Source organism: Micromys minutus, assembly GCF_963924665.1.
Source record: "Micromys minutus genome assembly, chromosome: 1".
Taxonomy (NCBI): Eukaryota; Metazoa; Chordata; class Mammalia; order Rodentia; family Muridae; genus Micromys; species Micromys minutus.
This window is the reverse complement of record NC_137969.1, coordinates 28,428,344-28,450,319: the sequence shown is the minus strand read 5'-3', so window position 1 is coordinate 28,450,319 and position 21,976 is coordinate 28,428,344. Positions and strand designations below refer to the sequence as shown.

Below are 21,976 nucleotides of genomic sequence, written 5' to 3'. Positions count from 1 at the left end.
AAAGTCTGAAGTGAGTCTAGAGTCAGAGAAGAAGAGTTGACATTATGTTCAGGTTGGCTGAGATCTTTTTTGGTCCCATTCACTCTTCTTGGCTGCCACACCCACTCAGGGTCTATCAATGCCAGCCCTGCTAAAATGACCATCTGGTCTACCTCCATTCACTATTGATGCTATTACCCAAAGGTAGAATGTATGCCTAGGAGTCTCTGGGTTCCATCCCAGTACTGCAAATATATACATAATTAAAAACAGACAAGTCCAGAGATGAAGCTGAGTTGGTAGAGTGCCTTCCCAGCATTCTTGAAGCCTGGGTTTGATTCCCAGTTGCATAAAGCACATATGATACCACACACTTATAATCCCTTACTCCAGAGGCACAAGGATGAGAACTTAGGTGGATCAGAAGTGCTAGGTTATCCTTAGCTACATAAAGAATTTAAAATCAGCCTGAGTGACATGAAACCCTGCCTAAAACGTATGCTTTTTCCTTAATCTGTTTACTCTGCTTAAAAAGAAAGTAATAATAATTGCACGGCCAAGAAATTGTACGCAGAACATCTCTCTTCAACACCCTGAAAAATAACTCCTACAGTAAAATTTGGGAGCTGAGGGTCATGATACAAATGCCTCTATAGGGTATGGGAATATGTGTACCTTTGTGGGAGGGGAGTCCTTCCCCTCTCTGAGCCTCCCATTCTTCACCAGATAAGCAAAGGTTTATCTAAGCTGTGGACAAGGGCACTTTTACTTGAGCTCTGTGTTTTTCTCCCAAAAGGGAAAAACACAGAGGGACTATAAAAGCCTGGGTGATTCCTCTCATCCTGTCTCCAAGCCAAACTCAGATGAAAATGTCCAGTGTGACACAGATTTAATATAAACAGTGGTGCATTAATACTTACAAATACCCCAAAAGGAGTCCTAGATGGGTTATTTTTAGCCCTTAAAACACACACACACACTTGAGCACACACTCCACATCATCCCTCACTGGCTAAGTTTCTCCATTTGGGTTTTTATAAGAAGAGAAAATTCTTGTTAACAGTGCTAATTGAACGGCTTCAACTTGAGGCAGAGGGAGGATGGTAAGAACCTCCTGGCTGAGCATGATGTCACCACAGTCCTGTGTTTCTCATGACCCAACAATGTGAGTGTTTGCATTGCACATTGGAGCCGATGATGCAAGCATACTGGTAAACAGGCCCCAGACAGGCAGGCCTTGTTGCTAGCCCTGGGCTGCAGAAATCTGGCCAGGGCCCAGCTTCAACTTAACTCCTTCCTGAACGAACTCACTGATGAGCCATTGAGATTTGGCTAAGGAATCTCCTCTCCCCAGGCCCTGACCGTCTCCCAGATTCAGGCCTTAGTGGTAACAGCCCTTGAATGAGGACTCACCCAGCCCTGTTTCTTACCTACCCACACCTTCTGCTCACCCTGAAGGCCTTGAGTATGTGACAATCCCACTCCCTGCACTGAGCCTCAGCTTCTCATGTTCACAAAGGAGGAAGGAGTCAGGTCTTTAACCTTCCTTTACATACCCACCACCCTGAAAGAGCAGGCAGCCAGAGGCTTCCCTATATACTCAAGGAGTGCTTATCTGAAGGGAAGCCTAGCCTGAAGAAGCTTAGGCCTCTTAAGGGTCTTACTCTCAGAATGTGGTGGCACTCATGTGGCCCTAGCTGCTTAGGAGATTGAGGCAGGAAGAACCTAAGTGTTTAAAATTAGCTGAGCAGCATAGTGCGATTTAGTCTCACAAACAAGCCAATAACAACAACAACAATAATCACTTCTAGTCACAGAATCATGCCTCAGAGCCTACCAGGTCACTTTTTATTATTTTGTTTCATGTGATCATCATTATTACATTCAACTGTGCATGCATGCACACGTGAGTGCACAGGCCATGGTACATGTATATCAGGAATCAGTTGTCCTTCCCGTTCCAGCCTGTGCGTCCTGGGAATCAAACTCAGGCCATCAGGACAACACTTAGCCACAGTCACCTTGCTGGCCATTTCATTGTTATTGAGACACCTCTTGCTCCGTATCCCAAACTGAACTCAGATTCCCAAGCACTGGCATTGTAGGACTGTACAGCCTTGCCCGAACCACCCCCTCCCCATCGCTTTTTAAAACCCAAAAGAGGTTTTTGAACTTTGAAATTCGTCCAGCCCCAGGAATGTTGATCAGGGCTGCTAGGCCCCAGACTTCTGTCTCAAGAACCGGATAAACCTTACAAGTGGCTGCCTCCTGCCAACATGTCAGCCCACCAAAGATGGAGGGCTGTTTTTCTCTGTGTTCTCTCCCAGCAGCCAGTCCCACCAAAGATCTTCATACCCAGGAAAGGCTGTAGTGCTGGCGATGATGGGAAACTGAGGCCTTTAGACTGGCTTCCCTGGGATCTTTTCCAACACGTGGAGCTCTGGTTTCCCCAAAAAAGGTAGCTGTTCATATTTCTCCTCTGTAGAGTTCTCTGCGGGCTGCTCACAGGCAGCTTCATGACCCCCTCCGACATTCCAAAGCAGCCTCCTCCCAGCTGGCTGGTTTTTTGGGCATTGATGAGTTTTCTTTGGCTGAGGGCTCAGCTGATATAAAAAGGGGACGCTATGCATTAACGCTGGGGGTAGGAAAGAGATGGCCCCAGGGGAAAACAAGGATGGAGGTTGTCAGATGAATCTGATGACCGTCTAGGACCTCCAGACCAATTTTTTTGTAGGTTCCCCACCCCCCAGGGGAGGGGGAGAGTGTTTGTTGTTGCTGACATAGCATTTCATATAGCTCAGGCTGACCTCTGATTCGCAGTGTAGCCAAGGATAACCTTAAACTCAACTCCTGATCCTTCTGCTTCCTAGATGCTAGGTTGACCAGTGTGTGCCACTGTAGCCAGCAATTTTTTTTTCTTTTATTGGTGTTAGGGATTGAACTGAAGACCTTGCTCATGCCCAGAGAGCTCTCTATCACTGATCTGTACCCACTCTTCCTGTAAACCATTCTAGGACTGTAAACGTATCTATTCATTATGCCCTGCCTTAATCTTAACATTGGAGAATTATCAAGACCCATGAGGAATGCCAGGAGGTCATTGTGGTCTGCCGTAGCCTAGGTGACTGTGGGACTCCCTGACCCTCTCGTGGAGACCCCAGAAAGTGTGCCAAAGCCTAGGCCATGAACACAGACTCAGCCCACTCAGTAGCACTAGGTTAGGGAATATCGTCCTGATGAGGAAGGCTGGTACCTTATAGAGTAGTGTTGCCAGACGCTATGCTAAGCATGGGGCGCTTGTCTAGAGCTGATGAGAACGAATGTACTTGGTATGATAAACACCTCACTGTCAGGTACCCACTGGCTTCCAGGGACACTAGAAAGCACTTCACAAGTTCTGTGTCATAGCACCCTCTGACATGCCTTTAAGGAGACGCTAGCATTAGCCCCACTTTCCACAGGAACTAAAGACCAGAGGGGCAAAATGGCTTCCCAACGGCTGCACATGCAATTAGCAGAAGTGGGATCTGTCAGCTTTAGGACTTCATGCTACACCTTCAGGAGGTGCTAACTCAGAGCGCATGCCCAGTTTCTTAAAGCACTGGATGCCAAGCCCAATCGGGCTGCTGCCTATTCTAGTGTATGACCTTGGGTTTGTACCGAGTGAGGTCTCCACTCTCCCATGTGAACCATGGGACGGTCTTTCCAGGCTTGCCACCACCACAGGAACACTAAGAACCTTGGAAAGTACAGGCTTTGAACTAAGACAGACACCCTCAAACCCTGGGCTTGGGATGGGGGAGGAAGAAGGATGGAGCCTACGTTCTGGAGTAGCTGGGGAAGGGAAGGCGAAGGAGGGCCTGGAAAGACCATTAGTAAAGGGGACAACCTGCACGCCAAATGCTGAAGGAGCAAGCAGTTCCCGTCCCAGCCTGCACCCTGCTCCTCAATATGCCCCCCCACACTGGTACCTGAGAAATTTCACCTTGCTGTAACTTTAGCTTTAAGACCAAGGGTGGTGGCACACAAAGTCAGTCTCAGTCTTTGGGAGGCAGGAGGATGTATATATATATATGAGTTCCAGGCCAGCCTGGTCTACAGAGTAAGCCCCAGACCAGCAAAGGTTATGTAAACATGTATAATCTCCCTAACCCCACTCAGCAGGAGCCCTCATTATTCAACCACCTCCCCAAAGACCAGCCTTCCCCCTCTCCCCACTGCAGACTCTATATTAGCACACACATTTATAAGAAGGTGAAGTGGAACCTGACCTCAATTGTTCCTAGCACTCAGACAGAAAAGAAAAAAGGATCTGGAGTTTAAAGCCAATCTCAACCACATAGTAAATTCAAGGTCAGTCTGGGCTAAATAAGACTCTGTTTCAAGGGCTGGAGAGTTGGCTCAGAGATCCCCCTGCCTCTGCCTCCTGAATGCTGGGATTAAAGGCATGTACCACCACCACCCAGCATACTTGCTGCTCTTACAAAACACCTGGGTTGGGGGTTCCCACTGGGCAGCTCACAATTGTCTATAGCTCCAGGGGATTTGATGGCCTCTTCTGGCTTCTGTGTATACCTACATGCATGTGGTACACACACACACACACACACACACACACACACACACACACACACACCAAAAGCTAATACTTCTAAAATAAGAAGAGGGGTCAAGAGCCTACTGCTCAGGTTGAAGAGATGGCTCAGTGGTTAAGAGCACTGACTGTTCCTCCAGAGGTCCTGAGTTCAATTCCCAGCAACCACATGGTGGCTCACAACCATCTGTAATGGGATCTGATGCCCTCTTCTGGTGTGTCTGAAGACAAGAGACATTGTACTCACATTAAATAAATAAATAAATCTTTAAAATAAAGACTGTTTCAAAACCAAAAATAAGATCACCAAGATGGCTCACCTGATAAAGACACTAAAGGCACTTGTCAAAAACTAATCTGAGTTTAATCAATGGGAGTCACACAGTGGGAGGAGAGAAGTACCTTTTGCAAGTTTTCTTGTAACCTTCATACTCACACCATGACATCACACACACACACACACACACACACACACACATGAGTGCAAATATAGTAAAAACTTAAGAAAACAAAAAGGAAATAATTTTAATTAGTTTTCGAGGAGACACTCAGGTTATCATATGTGTGGATGTTGGTGGAAATTTTATTTTTTTGGCACCAGGCCTTCAATCTCAGAAGTTTCTCATCTAGAAGAATATATGAAGTTCCTAGCAGAAGTGGGCAGTCACTGAGCGGGTGAATGGATAGTGAGTTGGGTAGGCAGATGAGTAGATGGCCGTATAAATGAAGGAGAGGGAGGGTCAGAGGAAGGGAGGGACTGAATGACTTCCTCCTGGTCACATGATCATGAAGGTTCATGCCGGGCACTGGAGGAAGAATAGGAAATGGTCAGGGAAAGGCTCTCCAAGCAATGACATACATTAGAGAGGCCGGGAGTTGAGAATTACTGCAGCCTGGTCAATCCTGAGGAGAGGTTATCTGAATGGACTCTCTCTCGGAGTTTTCTGGACAACAGCCAAGAGTGGTGATTAGGGACCCACAGCCCAGTGAGCATGCAGAAGCAGGTCCAGCCTGGAGATCTGGCCTTGGAGAGGTAGGGCTGGCCATATTTGGTTTCCTAGGAATCGAGAGGCTACTCTCGGGCTGCGTTGCCCACGCACGGGAATGAGGCCACACACAGTTGCTGAGTCAGTGAGGCAGCTAGGGGCAGAGAGAGGCCACACACTGCTTCAGCCTTGGACTCTAGTGTCAGAGGACACTTGTCTGGCATTACCACCACACCAAATGTTTTTTTTTTAAATGGATCCTGACTGTATGACCCTGGACTACAGCATCCCTTCTTCAAAACTCCATTTTATCTCAAAATAAAACAACGCAAGAAAAGTATTTGCTGTTAGTGACATCAGTATACAGCAGGCTATGTTAAGAACCTGTATTGTCTTGTATAATTCTCACCGAGCAAGAGAGCGCATTTGTTTGTTTGTTTATGGAGACAAAGTCTCTTGCTGGCCTGGAACCCACTATGTAGAGCAGGTTAGACTCAAACTCACAGATATCTACTTGCCTTTGGCTCCTGAATGCTAAGATTAAGGTGTGTGCCTGCACACTTAGACCTTTCTTTTCCTTAAACTTAAGGACTCATGTATCTCATTTTTTTTCCCCCAAGACAGAGTTTCTCTACGTAGCCCTGTAAAACTCTCTTTATAAACCAGGCTGGCCTTGAATTCAAAGATTCACCTGCCTCTGCCTCCCAAGAGCATGGAGTAAAAGTGTAAGTCCCCATGCCTGCCATTCTCATTTCTAAAACTTCATGCAGCTCTTTCCAGCATCCTGGACAGTTTTGTGAGTAATACTTGGCACATGTTATACAAACTTCCTGTTTCCACACTGTTGCCAAAGCCCTTTACAGCTCTTCGGGACAACCTTAAGCCAAATGTAGGGTAGCAGTCTGTGTCGATGCATATCTGTAGCACTTGGGAAGTTGAGGCAGGAGGATCTGGGGCTCCATCCACAGCAGCCTGGGCTACACATTGAAATCCTGACTCACAAATACCTCTAATTGGTGGGGGCACATGCCTTAATCAAAGATCTTAGGGGTAAAGACAGAAGAATCAAGAGGTCAAGGCCAGTCTTAGCTGCATGAGAACTTGTCTCAAAAAATGCTCACACACACACACACACACACACACACACACACACACACACACACACACGAATAAGTAGTCATCCTTCTTTCTTTCACAGACAGGGAAACTGTGCTTGGAAAAATGAATTAAGTTGCTTGAAAACTTAACAGTCAACCAGAGAAGAAACCAGAGGTGGACCACAGGGCTGTCTGGCTCACATTCCAGGGCTCTTTCCCCACCACAGGAACTGGTCTCTGACACTCCTGAGAGAGGGAGGCTTCACCTCTTCTCTCACCCCTACACAGATGACCAAGATAGAGAAAGATGTTAATCTGAGATCTACTTGACAGGTCAGAGGGCTGGGATATGCGGCTCTCTTGACTAGCATGCATAGGCCTTAGATTCTGTCCCCAGCAACGGAAAAGAAAAAAAAAAAGTGGATATCAGGAGGGCATCTTTCTTTTGGACATTTTTCAAATAAGTGAATTAGGTCTGCTTTAAAAACTCACAAAAGATTTGGGTAAATGAACAAGATGGAACCATTCTGAACCCGATCAGCCCCACATGACAGTCAGGAGCCAGAGCTGCTCTCTAAGCCCATTAGCTCATCTTACTCATCTTGTGGTCACACATACCCACCAGGCACTGTGCCCCAGAGAAACCATTACCAGGCAGTACCTGACTCTGAGACTTTCCCTCCTAGAAAGCTTCCTCCTCACATGGGACAAACACCAAGAGAAAGGGAAAGGAGGAAAACAAAAACAAACAAACAAAAAAAAAAAAAAACAAAAAACAAAAACTACTTGTTACCATTAGCACCATGTCATAAAACACAGTAGCAGAAAAACTACTGCGCAAGTAATTCACCACTGGGCAGAGCCAGGAAGAACATGCTCTAAGATGGGGAATCTGGTAATCTTCCAATGAGGGAAATAGATGCTTATATTCTCTGTCTTTAAGAGCCACAGAAAATTCTTCTGGCTACCTTAAGTTCTAAAAAGCAAAGGCTGATGGAAGGAAGTTTTAGTGGAGTGTCCATTGGAGTCTGGGGCTGTACTGCAGACAGATGGAGGCATCAAGCACTCCCTCTGGCAAGGACAGAAAAACATCAAGAATATGTAAAACAGCCAAGCATGGCGGCCATTTCTGTAATTCTGGGAGGTGGAGGCAGAAGAAACCCAAGTTCAAAGCCAGCCAGGGCTCCATAAGACCCTGTTTCAGAAATAATAATTATGGTGATAATTAATTAAAATTAAGTTGAATTTTTTTTTAAGGAAGAAATGGAAGGGTCAGGCTGGATGTAGCTGTGTGTTGCGTGTTTACCTAGCATGAGTAAAGTTCTGGGTTCAGTCCCCAGCACCAGGAAAGTAATTAAATCAGGTATCTTTCTTAATCTCTCTCTCTTTCAATCTTTCTCTCAATCATTCTCTCTGTCTCTCAACCTCTTCCCACCCCACTGTCTCTCAAGTTCTTTTGTTGATGGTCATACTCCTCTACCTATAGATAGGGCATATTTCTCATCTAAGAGAGGATCCTGATGCCAAACATTTTCTATCTTTCGTTTCTCGTGGCTTCAACAACCAGGGACCTCACCAACCAAGAGTTTTTCAGCTCCATCATGAGAGAGAAAACAAGACGGGAAGATACATGCTTGGCTCAGCAGAGTTACAAATCTACCTTTGACCCAACAGACCGTCGGGCCTGTGCGAGGGCTCACTGAATAAAGGGACCTAATGTCAAGCTTGATGACAGGTCTTCCATCTCTGGGATCCACACGGCTGTACGAGAGAACATGCACACGCGTGTGAGTATATAAATAAACAAGTAAGTGAATAAATGTAATAAAAATGTTTCAAAAAGACTGTTGCGGTTACGAGTCAGAAGATGAAAGGAACAAGGATAAGTAGGGGAGCTGAGTGCACATTGCTCTGATGTCCACTGTGGAGACAATGTCTGCTGTAATAGGCATGCAGGAGAAGTGTTGTGTGGGTCCAGGGAGGAAGCCCGCACGTCTGCAGAAATCAGGGCAGCCTTTTGTAAGTGAAAGTATCTGAACTAGACTTTGAAGCTGAGATCAATGGTCTTAGAAACCAGCCCCAGTAGGTGGGAAAGCCTTGACTGAAGATCTAGATATTACTGTTTTACCTCATCAAGATCTGGATAGTGGTTATTTTTAACTGAAATAGAATGTATATATAAGAAAAGGTAGACATGGTAGCTCATAGCAGTCTGGAACTGAGGCAGAAGGATTGACTTGAGTTTGAAGTCAGCCAGGGTTACATAATCAGTCCTAGGGCAGCCTGGGTAGTAGAGTAAGACTCTCAACAAACAATAACTCCAACGACTGAAACACAAAAAAAGAGTTCATTTTGGTTGGGCGTGGTGAAGCATACTTGAAATTTTTATCAGGGGGAGAAAGAAGGAAGAAGATCATTAGTTTCAGGCCAGCCTAAGCTACACAAGGTCCTTGTCTGTGGGACTGGAAAGACAGCTCAGTGACTAGGAATACCTACAGCTCTTTCAGAAGACCCATAGTACTCAAAACCAGCAGTCCAAACAGCCTGCAGCTCCAGCTCGGGGACCGATGCTTTGTTCCTGCCTCCTGGGCTACCTTTACTCGCCTGTTCTCTCCTTCCACCATGTTAGTTCCGGGAATCAAACTCAGGTTGTCAGGCTTGATGGCAAGAGCCTTTACTTGCTGGAATATCACACTTGCCCCGGCTAGCCTCAAACTCACAGTGATCCTCCAGCCTCAGCCTGCCAGCATCACAAGCATGAGCCATCACAGTGGGGCATAATCATCTTGAGGTTCTCCCATTTTCATGCAGACTGCATCCAGAAATCCACACTGAACTTGCTGATGTTCGGCTTGTCTGCTCCAATCTGAGATGGTACCTCTTTCTTTTTGCTTACAACTTTGACTCTTACTGCTCTACTTAAATGACTGAGGCTTTTCTTCCTTAGACCAAACCTTTGCTCCTCTGGGAAGAACATCAGAGAAGTGACGGCATGCTCTTCTTAGTGCATTAGATCAAGAGCTGTTATCTGTCAGTATGATTTATTACTGCTCGTGTGAACAGTGATCACTTGGTTCAAAGGAGGTCACCTGGCTTTTCCCTTTTCAAGGCACTGCTTTGTAATTAGTGTCTTGGGGGGGAGATTCTGAACACCCAGCACAGATGTAAATTTCTCATCGTGCACAATTTTTAAAACGTGTTACCAAACAGCATGGTTTCTGTTTTTATTCTACAAATGTCACTTGCTTACCCACTGTGGAGTGAGCCCTAACCTAAGTGGGATGATGTGTAGCTCTGTGATCTTTGTGGGCCTTACAGCCTTAGTCATAAATGGGGATTATTGTACCCATGGTGGTTTGAATGAGAATGTCCCCGTGCTGGCTAGTTTTATGTCAACTTTCCACAAGCTAGGTTTATCTCAAAGGAGTGTAATTCAGTTAAAAAAAAAAAAAAAATGCCTCCATAAGATTGGCTGCAGGCAGGCCTGTAGGGCCTTTTAAAAATTGGTGATTGATGGGGGAGGACCCAGACCGTTGTGGGTGGAGCCATCCCTGGGCTGGTGATCCTGGGTTCTATAAGAAAACAGCTGATTGAGCCATAGGAGACAAGCCATTAAGCAACTCCCCTGCATGGCCTTTGCATCAGCTCCTGCCTCCAGGTTCCTGCCCTGTTTGAGTTCCTGTCCTGGCCTCCTTCACTGATGAACTGTGAGGTAGAAGTGTGAGCCAAGGAAATCCTTTCCTCCCAAACTGCTTTAATCATAGTGCTTTATCACAACAATAGCCCTAAGATATCACCATTGGCACTGAACACTTGGTCACAGTTGGTGGCACTGTTTGGGAAGGCCTACGAGGTGTGGCTTTACTGGTAGAAGTATGTCAGTGGGGCTGGCCTTAAGGTTTCAAAGCCCCTCAGCATCCCCAGTTTCTATCTCCAAACTGGCCAGGGTTTCTACTGTTAGTCCTTAGGCCCCATCCCTGACCTTGAACAGCTCTGCCTGCACCTATCTGTGGTCTGTTTGCATCCTGCTTTTGCTCATCCCTCCAGGCATTTGCCTGTCCTCACCAACAAGATTTCCTCCTCTTCCTGGCCAACCTTACCCGTGATATCATTTTATAAGTCTGGGAGACACAAGGAGAGTCCTGTTGAGACTAGTTCCTTCTGGAGCCATGTCAGCAATTACTCAGTATGCCTTGAGGTGTGAAGTGACACCTGGGACCTGTGGGTGGCAGCAAATGAGGGAAGCAGACAGTGCCTTCCTCCAACAGTGTTCCAGGCCTGAGAAAAGAAACTGCTACACTCAGACGTGTTCAAAATAGCTGTGTCTCCTGCTTCTGAAGATATGAAGGTCATGAGTTCAAGGCCACCCTTGGCTCTATTGAGACTTTTTCCAAGGTAGGGAGAGAGACATGGTTGTCTGATGTGTGTGTGCTTGAAATTACGGCACAAAATGATTTACTTACTCTGATCCTGTCCTCTAAACTGACTTAACATTTAAGTTTTTGAAGCATGGGTTTTTTTGGTTTTTGGTTTTTGGTTTCTTTTTTTTTTTGGTCATGTATAATATTTTAATATATTGCTATTTAAAAACTGAGTTAGCTAACGTTTATATAAATATCTGTTGTTTCAAAATAATATTTGGATGCTGATGCTGATTCAGCTAATTGAATACTGTGATAATTTAGACCACATTAAGATTAGTGATGCAGCTATTTTATATGTCACGTTGGTTAACTAGTATTGAAAACAGGTATTTTTCTCTGAATAGACTGTTGAGAAAAGTCCACAGACTCTGGTTGACAGCCATGTTACTCTCCTAGCTTGTGATGACTGAACCCCCTCAGAAGGGATTAGGAAGCCCCCAAACCACGAGTTTAGTCAGACTGACTTCTGCCTCCCACTTCAGCATGTCTCCTTCCAACCATTCCTCTCAGTCTCTCAAAAATAGAAACTATCAGAGTTTTCTAAAAGGCTTGGCAGTTTTTTGGAGTCTCTGAATGATTACAGCATTCTACAGATCTGCTTCTTCCAATGTGAGCGTCCATCCGGAAATCTGAGGGAAGGAAGAGCTGTTGCCAGGGCAAAGGGAGGGCTTCTCTGAGATCCTTGGCATTTTTCAATAAGGTCTTTGATGTGGCTCACTGTATTAGAAATGTTAAATCTTTGGACAATCCTTTCCCCAATGGCTAACCAGATCCTAATCCTGGTAATGGGCTCCAAGTTATTCAGTGAAACAGCAGACAAAGTGCTTTTATTGTCAACTTCAATACTCTTTGCTTTGGAAACGATTCTTAGTGTAGCGCACTTCCTAGTCTGTGGCCCTGTCCTGAGAAGGGTTGGAACACAGGCTTTGTAGACATACATACTTCATTTTTTTTTTATCTTCAACTTTAACATCCACCTCAACTTTATCAAAAGCTCCCTGTAATTCTGAAGGTAATTCCCCCTTTTTGATGGAGATCAGAAACTGCTGACTCGCACCATCAGAGTAACTTCTAAAATCATCATTGACAGTGAGTCCATTTTTCCACAATTTTATATTTACATCTACCTGTTTCTTCAGTGGGGAACAAGCATTTGGCACCAACCTTCTCTGCTTCCTCAAAAAGGCTGTCAACAAATTATTCACAGTCCTTTTGTTGATTATCATTGAGGGGTTGATTGTCAGGAGGTCCTGTTTCACAAACCCATTCTTCTTTTATACTGTCAAGATTATCTACTTCTTCATTCTCTTTCTGCAGCAAGAGCCGCCTCAGCCCTGGGTGGCCCGAAGCCCTCTCGGGACCAGCGACCTCGCCCTCCCTCAGGCCGCCCGGCCTGTTTTTGCTTTTAAATACAGGGTTTCGTATAGTCCAAACTGTTCATGAACTCTCTGTACATCTGAGGGTTCCTTTGAACCAGACACGCATCCCTCGCAGTGTGAGCCACCACACCCTGAAAGAAAAAATTTAAAAGCCAAGAAAGGGCAGGTGAGGCAGTTCAAAATGTAAAAGTCCTTGTCTCAGTAAGCCCCACGACCTGCTCTGAGCCCCAGAACCCACAAGAAGAGAGAACTGACTTCGGAAAGTTGCTCTGACCTCCAGACACTGTCTCTCGTCTCTCTATCTCTGTCTCCTCTGTGTGTCTCTGTGTGGGTCTCACCAGTAATAATAAATTAATTCATTTAAAAATAATAAAATGAACTTAAAACCAAAACATGACGGACGTACAGGAGGATGAGGTCACTCACCAAACTCAGCTTAAAGTAGCTCTCGGGTTTGAATTTTAGAGCTGCCCCTTCCGCCGATCACTGCTTCCTGATGGCTTTTTATCCAAGATGGTCGTGATCAAACGTGATAAAGGTGAAAGGCATTTTGAAACTCCTATAGGGCCAAGACATGTCAGCTATTCCTATCCTGAGGCCAAAGAGCTGAGATCTAGGACCTGCCTACTCAATGGCCCTGTCTCTAGCTTCAACTCAGCTAGGCCACTCAACAATATACAGGAAGTTCTCGCTCCAACCAGGCTCAACATCCCTTGGCAAGCCAGAGGACTGGTCTCCCGGGAGGAAGAGGTAGTTATAGGCTGGGCTTCTGCCCCAGCACCTGAACAATAACTGGAGAAAGCAGCCTTAGGCTGGTTTTTATTGCCCTTCCCAGGTGGACCTTAAAAACCTGCTTGAGTCCAAAGCCATAGCCTCCTTGGGAGGCCTAAGAACTTTTGGCTGTAAACTCCCTGTGTAGCCATGACTAGCCTTGAATGCTTGATCTCAACACTGGAGAAGCAGAAGCAGGAAAATATCTTGCTTGAGGTCAGCCTGGTCTACACAGTAAATTTGAGGAGAACTTGGGCTACATAGAGAGAGTCTCTGTGCACGAGTGCACACATGTATACATGTGTAATAAATGATTGTATGTGTGTTCATGAAAGAGATAAAAAGAGACAGAGAAACATCCCACCTGTTTCTTAAGAAATTTCCTTTTCTTAATCTCAAACTATAAATTATAATATACATATGAATCCTTGAAGAATCTCAATAATACACAATTGTCCTTCCTTATCTATGGTGAATGCTTTTCTACCATAAATCATATATCTACCTCTGTAACTTTTCTAATTTTTTCCTGTAAATTGCAGTATATAATATACAATAAAAGGGTAATAGCAATAATAATAAAATTATAATTATGGAAATAGACTGCAATAAAAGCACCAACATTACTGCTCTTGTGTTTCAGAGAATTATAAAAATTATTTTGATCCCAGCACTCAGGAGGCAGAGACAGGCAGAAGTCTATGAGTTTGTAGCCAACCGGGTCTTCATAGTGAGTTCCAGGCTCAGCTGGAGCTACATTGTAAGACCCTACCTGGAAAAAAATGAAATAAGAGATGTGCTTAGACAGCGTTGTAACAGGGCTAGAGAGAACACGGTCTACCAATAGCTTGGCACAAAAGCATGGGGACCTAAATTGTGTCCCCACCACCCACGTATAAAGCTGGTGGCTTGAGTTTTTAATCACAGTGCAGAGAAGACAGAACCTGGAGGATCCCTGGGACCTACTGGCCAGTCAGCCGAGCCCAAGTCCCAGCTTCCAGTAAGAGGCGTGGCTCAGAAAACAGTAATTTGGATGGTTCCTGAGAACCACACCTGAAGTTGACCTCTGGCCTCCTTACTCATGCATGCACACACACGAACATGCATACACACATGAGCATGCATGCACACACATGAACACGCATGCACACATACATAAACATGCATGCATGCATACACAATTTCTAAGTTAAAGAACAGTGACAATATGACAGACGATCTAATAGCAGAAGCTACCAGGTGACTAATGGGAACGTATCCCTTGTATCGTGGGACATGCTGAGAAAAGATGATTTACACTTAAGGAAGGATGACCAGAGATCTTAGTAACTACTCAGAATGATGCACAAACACAAAGTTTTTTTTTTCTAGTATTTTGCATTTAATATTTTTGAACAGCTGCTAACTAGGGACAAATAAAAGGTGGAAAAAACTAAAATGCTACATGGATCCTGACTCAGGAAGCTTGATATGAGGTCTGTGAAACAATGTGATGTCAGAGCCAGGTGTGGTACAGCTTTGATGCTAGCACTATGGAAGTGGATCTCTGAGAGTTAGGGGCCAACCTGGTCTACAGAATGAGCATGCTAGCACGATGCAGGCAGATCTCTGAGAATTAGGGGCCAACTTGGTCTACAGTGAGTTCCAAACTAGCCAGGGTTACACAGAGAATGTATAAAAAGGGGGGGGGGGAGGTAATATTAAAATACTATGTCATTGTTTGTGAGCCCAGACTAAGTGCCACCACATATCACTGGGAAGTGAGTTTGTATCAAAAGGGGAGCTCCATTTCCTCCCCTATCTCCTGCCTGAGAATCATAGAACCCAGCTGCAGGCTCTTGCTGTGAACCACCCACATAACTCAGAAAGGTTTAATAAGTCTTCCTTGCCTGATACATAGGTTCTAAGTATCTTCCTAGACTCCTGCATCTTCTATATCTTCATGTGAAGGCTGCTAGACAAAGACTGGCTCCCATGTAGTTAGGAGGAGGGTCTTACTACCCACCCCACAGTGACATAATTCCTCCAATCAGGCCACACCCACTCCAATAAGGCCACACCTCTTAATAGTGCCATTCCCTGAGCCAATCATAGTCAACCACCACATATGCTAAACATGACCTGTTCCACTGAGTTAACCAGATCAGTCCCCAGAAAACAATATTGGGCAAACTAAAACAAGGATAAGTTTAAGAGACCTTCTCTCGCTTTTTCTAATAATTTATTTTTTGTTTGTTTTCTGAGATAGGGTTTCTCTGTGTAACCGTGGCTGTCCTAGAATTAACTCTGTAGACCGGGCTGTCCTCAAACTCACAGAGATTCACCTGCCTCTGCCTCCCAATTGTTGGGATTAAAGGTTCTCATTACTACCACTATGCAGACTTACTTTATTTTTAATTATGTGTTAGTACGTGGATATATGAGGGTAAGTGCAGATGGCTGTGGATCCAGAGACATAATCCCTTGGGAACTGAACTTGGGTCCTCTGGAAGGATGGTAGGCTTTTTATTTTATGAGTATCCTATAGCTGTTTTGAGACAGACCAGAAGAGGACATCAGAGCCCATTACAGATGGTTGTGAGCCACCATGTGGTTGCTGGGAATTGAACTCAGGACCTCTGGAAGAGTAGTCAGGGTTCTTAACCACTGAGCCATCTCTCCAGCTCGAACAGTAGGCTCTTGACTGCTCTTTTTATTTTGAAAGTATTAGCTTTTGGTTTGTGTGTGTGTGTGTGTGTTGGTGTGTGTGTGTGTGTGTTTGTGTACCACATGCATGTAGGTATACACAGAAGCCAGAAGAGGCCATCAAATCCCCTGGAGCTAGAGTTACAGACAATTGTGAGCTGCCCAGTGGGAACCCAACCCAGGTGTTCTGTAAGAGCAGCAAGTATGCTGGGTGGTGGTGGCCCATGCCTTTAATCCTAGCATTCAGGAGGCAGAGGCAGGGGGATCTCTGTGAGTTCAAGGCCAGCTTGGTCTACAGAGAGAGAGAGAGAGAGTACCAGGATAGCAAGGTTTACACAGAGAAACCTTGTCTCAAACAAACAAAAACCAAAGACCAGCAAGTGCTTCTAACCATTGCTGTCTCTCTAACCTCAATTAACCGTTTTCTGTTTTTGTTTTGTTGTTTTAGTTTGGTTTGGTCTTAAGACAGGTCTAGTGTAGCTATTACTGTGTAGGGGGGGGGGGTCCTGATTGGGTTTGTTTTCTTCTTCAACTAAAGAACTAAGAGAGGAAGTTCTCAGACATGGCGAGCAGTAACAGGTGACAAGCTTTATTCAAGGTGGAGAAGTGCACACACCACAGAACAAGACCCACACAGACTTCCTGTGATGCAGAGATGAGGCTCAGAATTCAAATTTCATGTTTCCTCTGGGATTTCTACGGGTTTTCAGAGTTTGGGTGGCCTGCGACAGACCTTCTTCCTCTAGTTTTGGATTGTTCAACTTGAAGAAAGGGGAGCTGATAGGCCCGCAGCGGCTTCCCTTAGACATGTTCCGGACTGGTGGTGAATGTGTCTGAGCACCAGGAAGGGCCAGCCATTGGTGGAGCCCTGCTGGCTGCAGAACAGGCCCGGCAGGCCATTGTGTCAGGAAGATGAGGTAGAACCTGGCTCTTTCCATTGTTATCAACTATCTGTGGCCCCCTTTCCTCTCTATCCGCCTGCCAGAGATCTGTCTCCTAGTCCCCCTTTGCCCCGCTGACTCTCAAATTCCTTCTGAACTCTTGACCTTCCTGTGTCACCTCCCAAATTCTGGGGTTGCAGGCACTGTGCCCAGCTTGGTTTTTTTTTTTTTCCCCAAATTTGGTGCCACTTCTAATGATGACCTTCCAACAAAGACCCATGTTTGCACGGGGTAATACAGGGAAGTCTCTGGTGTTTATGAACAAAAGTGAACAGACACTTGAGAGGCAGAGTTCAAGGCCAGCCTGGCCCACATAGTGAATTTCAGGACAGCCGGAAATACATGTGGAGACTGTCCTGTCTCCTAAAAAGGAAACAGCAACTAGTGGTTGTTTGTTTTTATTGGTGCCGAAATGGAACCTACCTATGACCTTGCCCATTGTAACTAGGCAGCCACTCTGCCATAGAGCTAAATCTCCAGTTCAGAAGCTCCCTTAACACCGAAAGATTCCAGTGCCCTCTAGGGTAGGTCAGGATGATCCTTCACTTGGGCCCAGTTCCTTCCTGCCAACCTCTGCAGACTTCTTAGACACAGCTGCTTCTTAAAGGGATCCAAACCCTTTTTGGGGGCTGCTGGCCATTCAAGCTTCCTTCAGTAAGACCGAAGGGCTTCCCAGAGGTTATCCTCCGGCCTTCTTTCAATGCTAGCTTGAGCAGTGCCCAAGGGCTCCTATGGAATAAGAATAGCCCCCATAGGCACAGATATTTGAATGGTTAGCCATCAGGGAGTGGCACTCAATGGGTTACAAGGTCTGATCCCACTGCCAGGTTTGAAAACTGACCAAACCCACCAATTCCTGAGCATGAAATCCCACCAATCCCTGGGCTCACTCCAAGCTCAGGTTGAAATCTCACCAGTCTCCACCCTGGAAAACTCCCTTGAAAACTCTATAGAAGCCTGTCTCCTGCCCAGTTCCCTGCTGCTTCTTGCCACGGTAGAGGCAGGCTTCTTTTTGTGTCTCTCCCAATAAATCTGTTGAGTGAGGTTTGCTGTGTGGTGTTTGTTGTGCGATGTGACTTTGTGGTATTTCTTGGCTCCTAGCTGCCAAGATACTTTCCCCCTGAGAATTGTAACACTCTCATAGTGAAAACCTTTCCCCTCAACACCTGTATCGCTTACAGGCACTATTTAAGAAGGATTAGAAACACTAGGAGGCGTGGCCTTATTGGAGAAAGCTTGTCACTGCAGTGGACTTTGAGGTTTCTAAAGCCTACACCAGGTCCATCTTTGGATAACAATTAAATATGCTCTGGTAATAACTGCTGTGGATGGAACTCAGACTGTATACTGATTTTCAGGATATTCAAGCAGATGTTACAAAAGTCTTTATTTTTATTTATTTTATGTGTGTGAGTGTTCGCCTGCATGCATGCACACTACTTGAATGCATGGTAGCCGCCGAGGTCAGACAGGGGCATCGGATCCCCTGGAACTGAACTTGTGGAGACAGCTATGAGCCTTCTCCATGCAGGGGCTGGAAGCTGAACCAGCATCTTCTGCAAGAACAAGTGCTCTTAACTGCTGAGCCGTCTCTCCAGACCCTGGATGATGATAAATCAGGAGAGAACAGGGATGAAAAAAGTGAAGCTAAGAAAATAGCAAATGCCTGTTGGGAAGAAGCCTCTCTGCGGGCAGCTTTCGGATTCTCCTCCCTAGGGATTCGAAAACACCCCTAGACAAGATGCTGGCAGAGGCTAGGGGCGGGGCTTGTTTTGCCTAGTCACGACCACAAAGCGTAGTTTATTGGCTTTGGGAGCCCTGAATGGTTCACAGCAACAACAAATTCAACTGTGCATCTGGGAGTAAGGTAGAAAATCCCCAAGCGGCTGATGCTTGAAGGAATCTGCCCACTGCACAATCTAGACCCCGGCTGAGACTGCAAAAATAAGGGTTGTTATATGAAATGCCTTGATTTTTTAAAAAATTATTATTATTTATTGTGGAGGAGTCTAGTGCCTGCTGTAGGCCTGGTAAATGCTTAGGGGGAGGAGACATGGGGAGGAAGAGCCGGAGGAATGCTCTGTGAGCCTATTTTGTGACACACCTTGCCCTAGCAGATGTGATCTGGGAGGAACATACCACCACAGGCATATACTGGTCTACTGTGTATGACTCAAGCAAGGTTGTGAGACACCCTCTCTATGCACAGTGAAATGCACCTTCCTCCAGGGCTGGGTGAGCCAACCTCAGGAGAATTCCATAGCCACGGTGCATCCCTGTTCCTTTGGATGCTCTTGGGTTAGTTCTTCATATCTCTGGGGTTCAACGAATAGACTGACATCAATTTACATCCAGAGAAGGAAGATTTTTGATGAGCCATGAATGTCATCTGGTTAGAGTGTGGGAGGAGTCCGGCAGAGAGCAGGAGCCACCAAAGGCTCATGAGAAGAGGTAAGGGAAATGAAGCAATGCCCCCACCCCTAAGCCCACAGAGTGGCTCATACCACCCCAGTGTAGTTTAGTGCTGACAATTATGGTTTATGCAAATCAGGTCTAACCAGGACTAGCTCAGAAACTTCCCATAGCTTCCAGCAGCCTGGGCAGCAAATTCTTTTTTCTTCCTTTCTTTTGTTTTGTTGTTTTTGAGACAGGATGTCTCTGTGTAGCCCTGGCTGTCCTGGAACTCTGTAGACCAGGCTGGCCTCAAACTCACAGAGATCCAGCTGCTTCTGCTTCCAGACTGCGCCTATCACAGGCCCAACCCAGAGGCTAACTCTCTGTTCCACCATCTTGGAATTCTTGACGCCTCCATTTAATTACATTTATTCATTTAATGTGTGTTTTCGAAGTGTGTGGGGAGGGCTCGAAGGAAAACTTGTAGCGGCCAGTTCTGTTCTTCTACCAGAAGGATTCTGAGCGTCAGAACTCAAGCCCTCAGGCTTGGCAGCAAGCCTGCCAGGCCATCTTGCAGGATTCTTAGTAATTCTGAACTATGTTCACCATGTGTCGTGGGTAGCGCTGCCTACAGGAACTCTTCTGTCTAACCATGGCTGCCCTCAGCTTTCTCACCCAAACACCACATTTCTTTCACCCTTCAAACTCAGAGAAAAATAAAGCTAGCTTCTTAGTGTTTTGATTGCTGTCGTGAAACACTATGACCAGGAAGCAAGATGGGAAGAAAAGGGTTTATTCGGCTTACACTTCCACATCACAGTTCATCATCAAAAGACATCAGGACAGGAACTCAAACACAGCAGGAGCTTGGAGGCAGAAACTGGTGCAGAGGCCATGGAAGGTGCCACTTGCTGACTTGCACTCCTTCAACTTGCTTTCTTATAGAACCCAGGACCACCAGGCCAGGTTTTGTACCACTCCCAGTGGGCTAGGTCCTCCCATATCAATCAATCAATCGATAGTTAAGAAAATGCCCCAAAGGCTTGACCGCAGCCCAGTCTTGCTAAGGCTTTTTCTTAATTGAGGTTCCCTCCTCTAAGATAACTCCAGATTGTGTCAAGTTGACTTAAGACTAGCCAGTACAGGTAGGATCCTGTTCTTGCCTTAGAGAGAAAGAGCACCAGGTAAAAAAGGAAGCAAATAAAAGCAAATTGAAGGGGCCCTTTGCAGCTGTACACTTCCCTGGTTTTGTTTCAGTGTGTGACTCTCGGGATGTCGGCTTCCTCTGAGACGCTGTGGCATCCTGTTTCCAAACGGCTTGGTCAGTGGCTGAAAAATCCTTCTGGTTCGGACAGCAGGTGCTTCCCTGGTCCAGAGGAGGCTGGAGACCTCCTGGTAAGAAGAACGTCTTGTCCCCACCCCCCACCTAAAGAAGACCAGCCCCTCCCCTCCATGCACCCGTAGATAAGAAAAGGAGAGGAAGAGCCTGGAAGAGTTAGTACCCCACATAGTGAGATATGAATTTGAACAGTGCCAAGACCTCTCGCCCTGGGTGCAGGTGCTGACCAGACTCACTGCAGCGCTTGCCCTGTGGGACACTGCCCCTTCCCACCTCCCATTTCCAGACCACCGACTCTCTGAGCCTGTCGTGCATACTGGAAGATGCTCACTCAAGCAGCTGCTGGAACCCTTCCTTTTCTTACCCTGCCGCTTTCTTGACTCCAAACTCAGGTGGCAGGCAAGCTCCCTGTTCTCTCTTCCTTCACCTCCCTTCTCTCAGCAGCCATGGAGGGCTCCAGTTGGACTGCCCTCTTGTTTTCTCTCTTAAACACCAATAAATTGCTGTGTCCTTCAGAGTCCATTTTAAATTATTTTATTTACAAGACTAGGAGCTTTTGAAGCCCACCCCAGTCACCTGGTTACAGCACGACATTTGAACGGGCTGTCCCTGGCATGCCCTCACCCATAGCTTCTTGTTTGATGTTGTTATTTGTTTGTTTGTTTGTTTGTTTGTTTGTTTGAAGGGCTCTCTCAGATTCACTTGGTAGCCTGGCTTGGCCTCTCGGATGCTAAGCTTACAAACAGAAGGTGCCATTCCTGACTTCAAGAAAATTCTTTTTAGCCTCTACGCCTGAGCAAAATCTTCTGAGCCTCATAATTCTATTTAATAAAATTGACAAGAAGCGGGAAGGTGGTGGCGGATCCCAGCACTGAAGAGGCAGAGGCAAGTATATCTCTGAGTTTGAGGTCAGCCTGGTCTACAGAGTGAGTTCCAGGACAGTCAGGGCTACACAGAGAAACCTTGTCTCAAAAAACAAAACAAAACAAAACAAATAAACAACAACAACAACAACAAAAACCCAACCTAACTAAATGTAACCATTAGTGTTATGTCTGCTGCCTCTCTCAAGGCTGTGTTCTACCACCACGGCTGTGTTCTGAGACCTGAATTCAGAACTTTTTCAATTCTGTTTCAGAACTGTTTCGTGGATTTGGAATGTCAGGAATGCACCAAGATACCCTGGGCACATGGCCAAGTTGATGGGCTCCACGGAGAAGCTGAGAGACTAGGAGAAGCTGGGAGACACTGATGAACGAGCCATATGAACGACCAACCTCTGATTCACAGAAAAGAACTAGATCCCAAGGCCCTTTAAAACTCTGGCCCCTGGGGCTAGAGAAAAGGCTCAATGGTTTAGAGCACTTGTTCTTCCAGAGGACCTGGG

At 45.8% G+C, this 21,976-nt stretch overlaps 1 pseudogene across 1 annotated transcript; it reads right to left on the bottom strand.

Annotated features, from left to right (window-relative positions):
- Positions 1 to 11,610: 11,610 nt before the first annotated feature.
- On the bottom strand, positions 11,611 to 16,724 carry LOC308421702 (UBX domain-containing protein 2A-like; annotated as a pseudogene). The gene is made up of 2 exons: positions 16,649 to 16,724; positions 11,611 to 12,414 (listed from the first exon to the last, which is right to left on the bottom strand). The product of its transcript is annotated as a UBX domain-containing protein 2A-like (transcript).
- Positions 16,725 to 21,976: the final 5,252 nt, after the last annotated feature.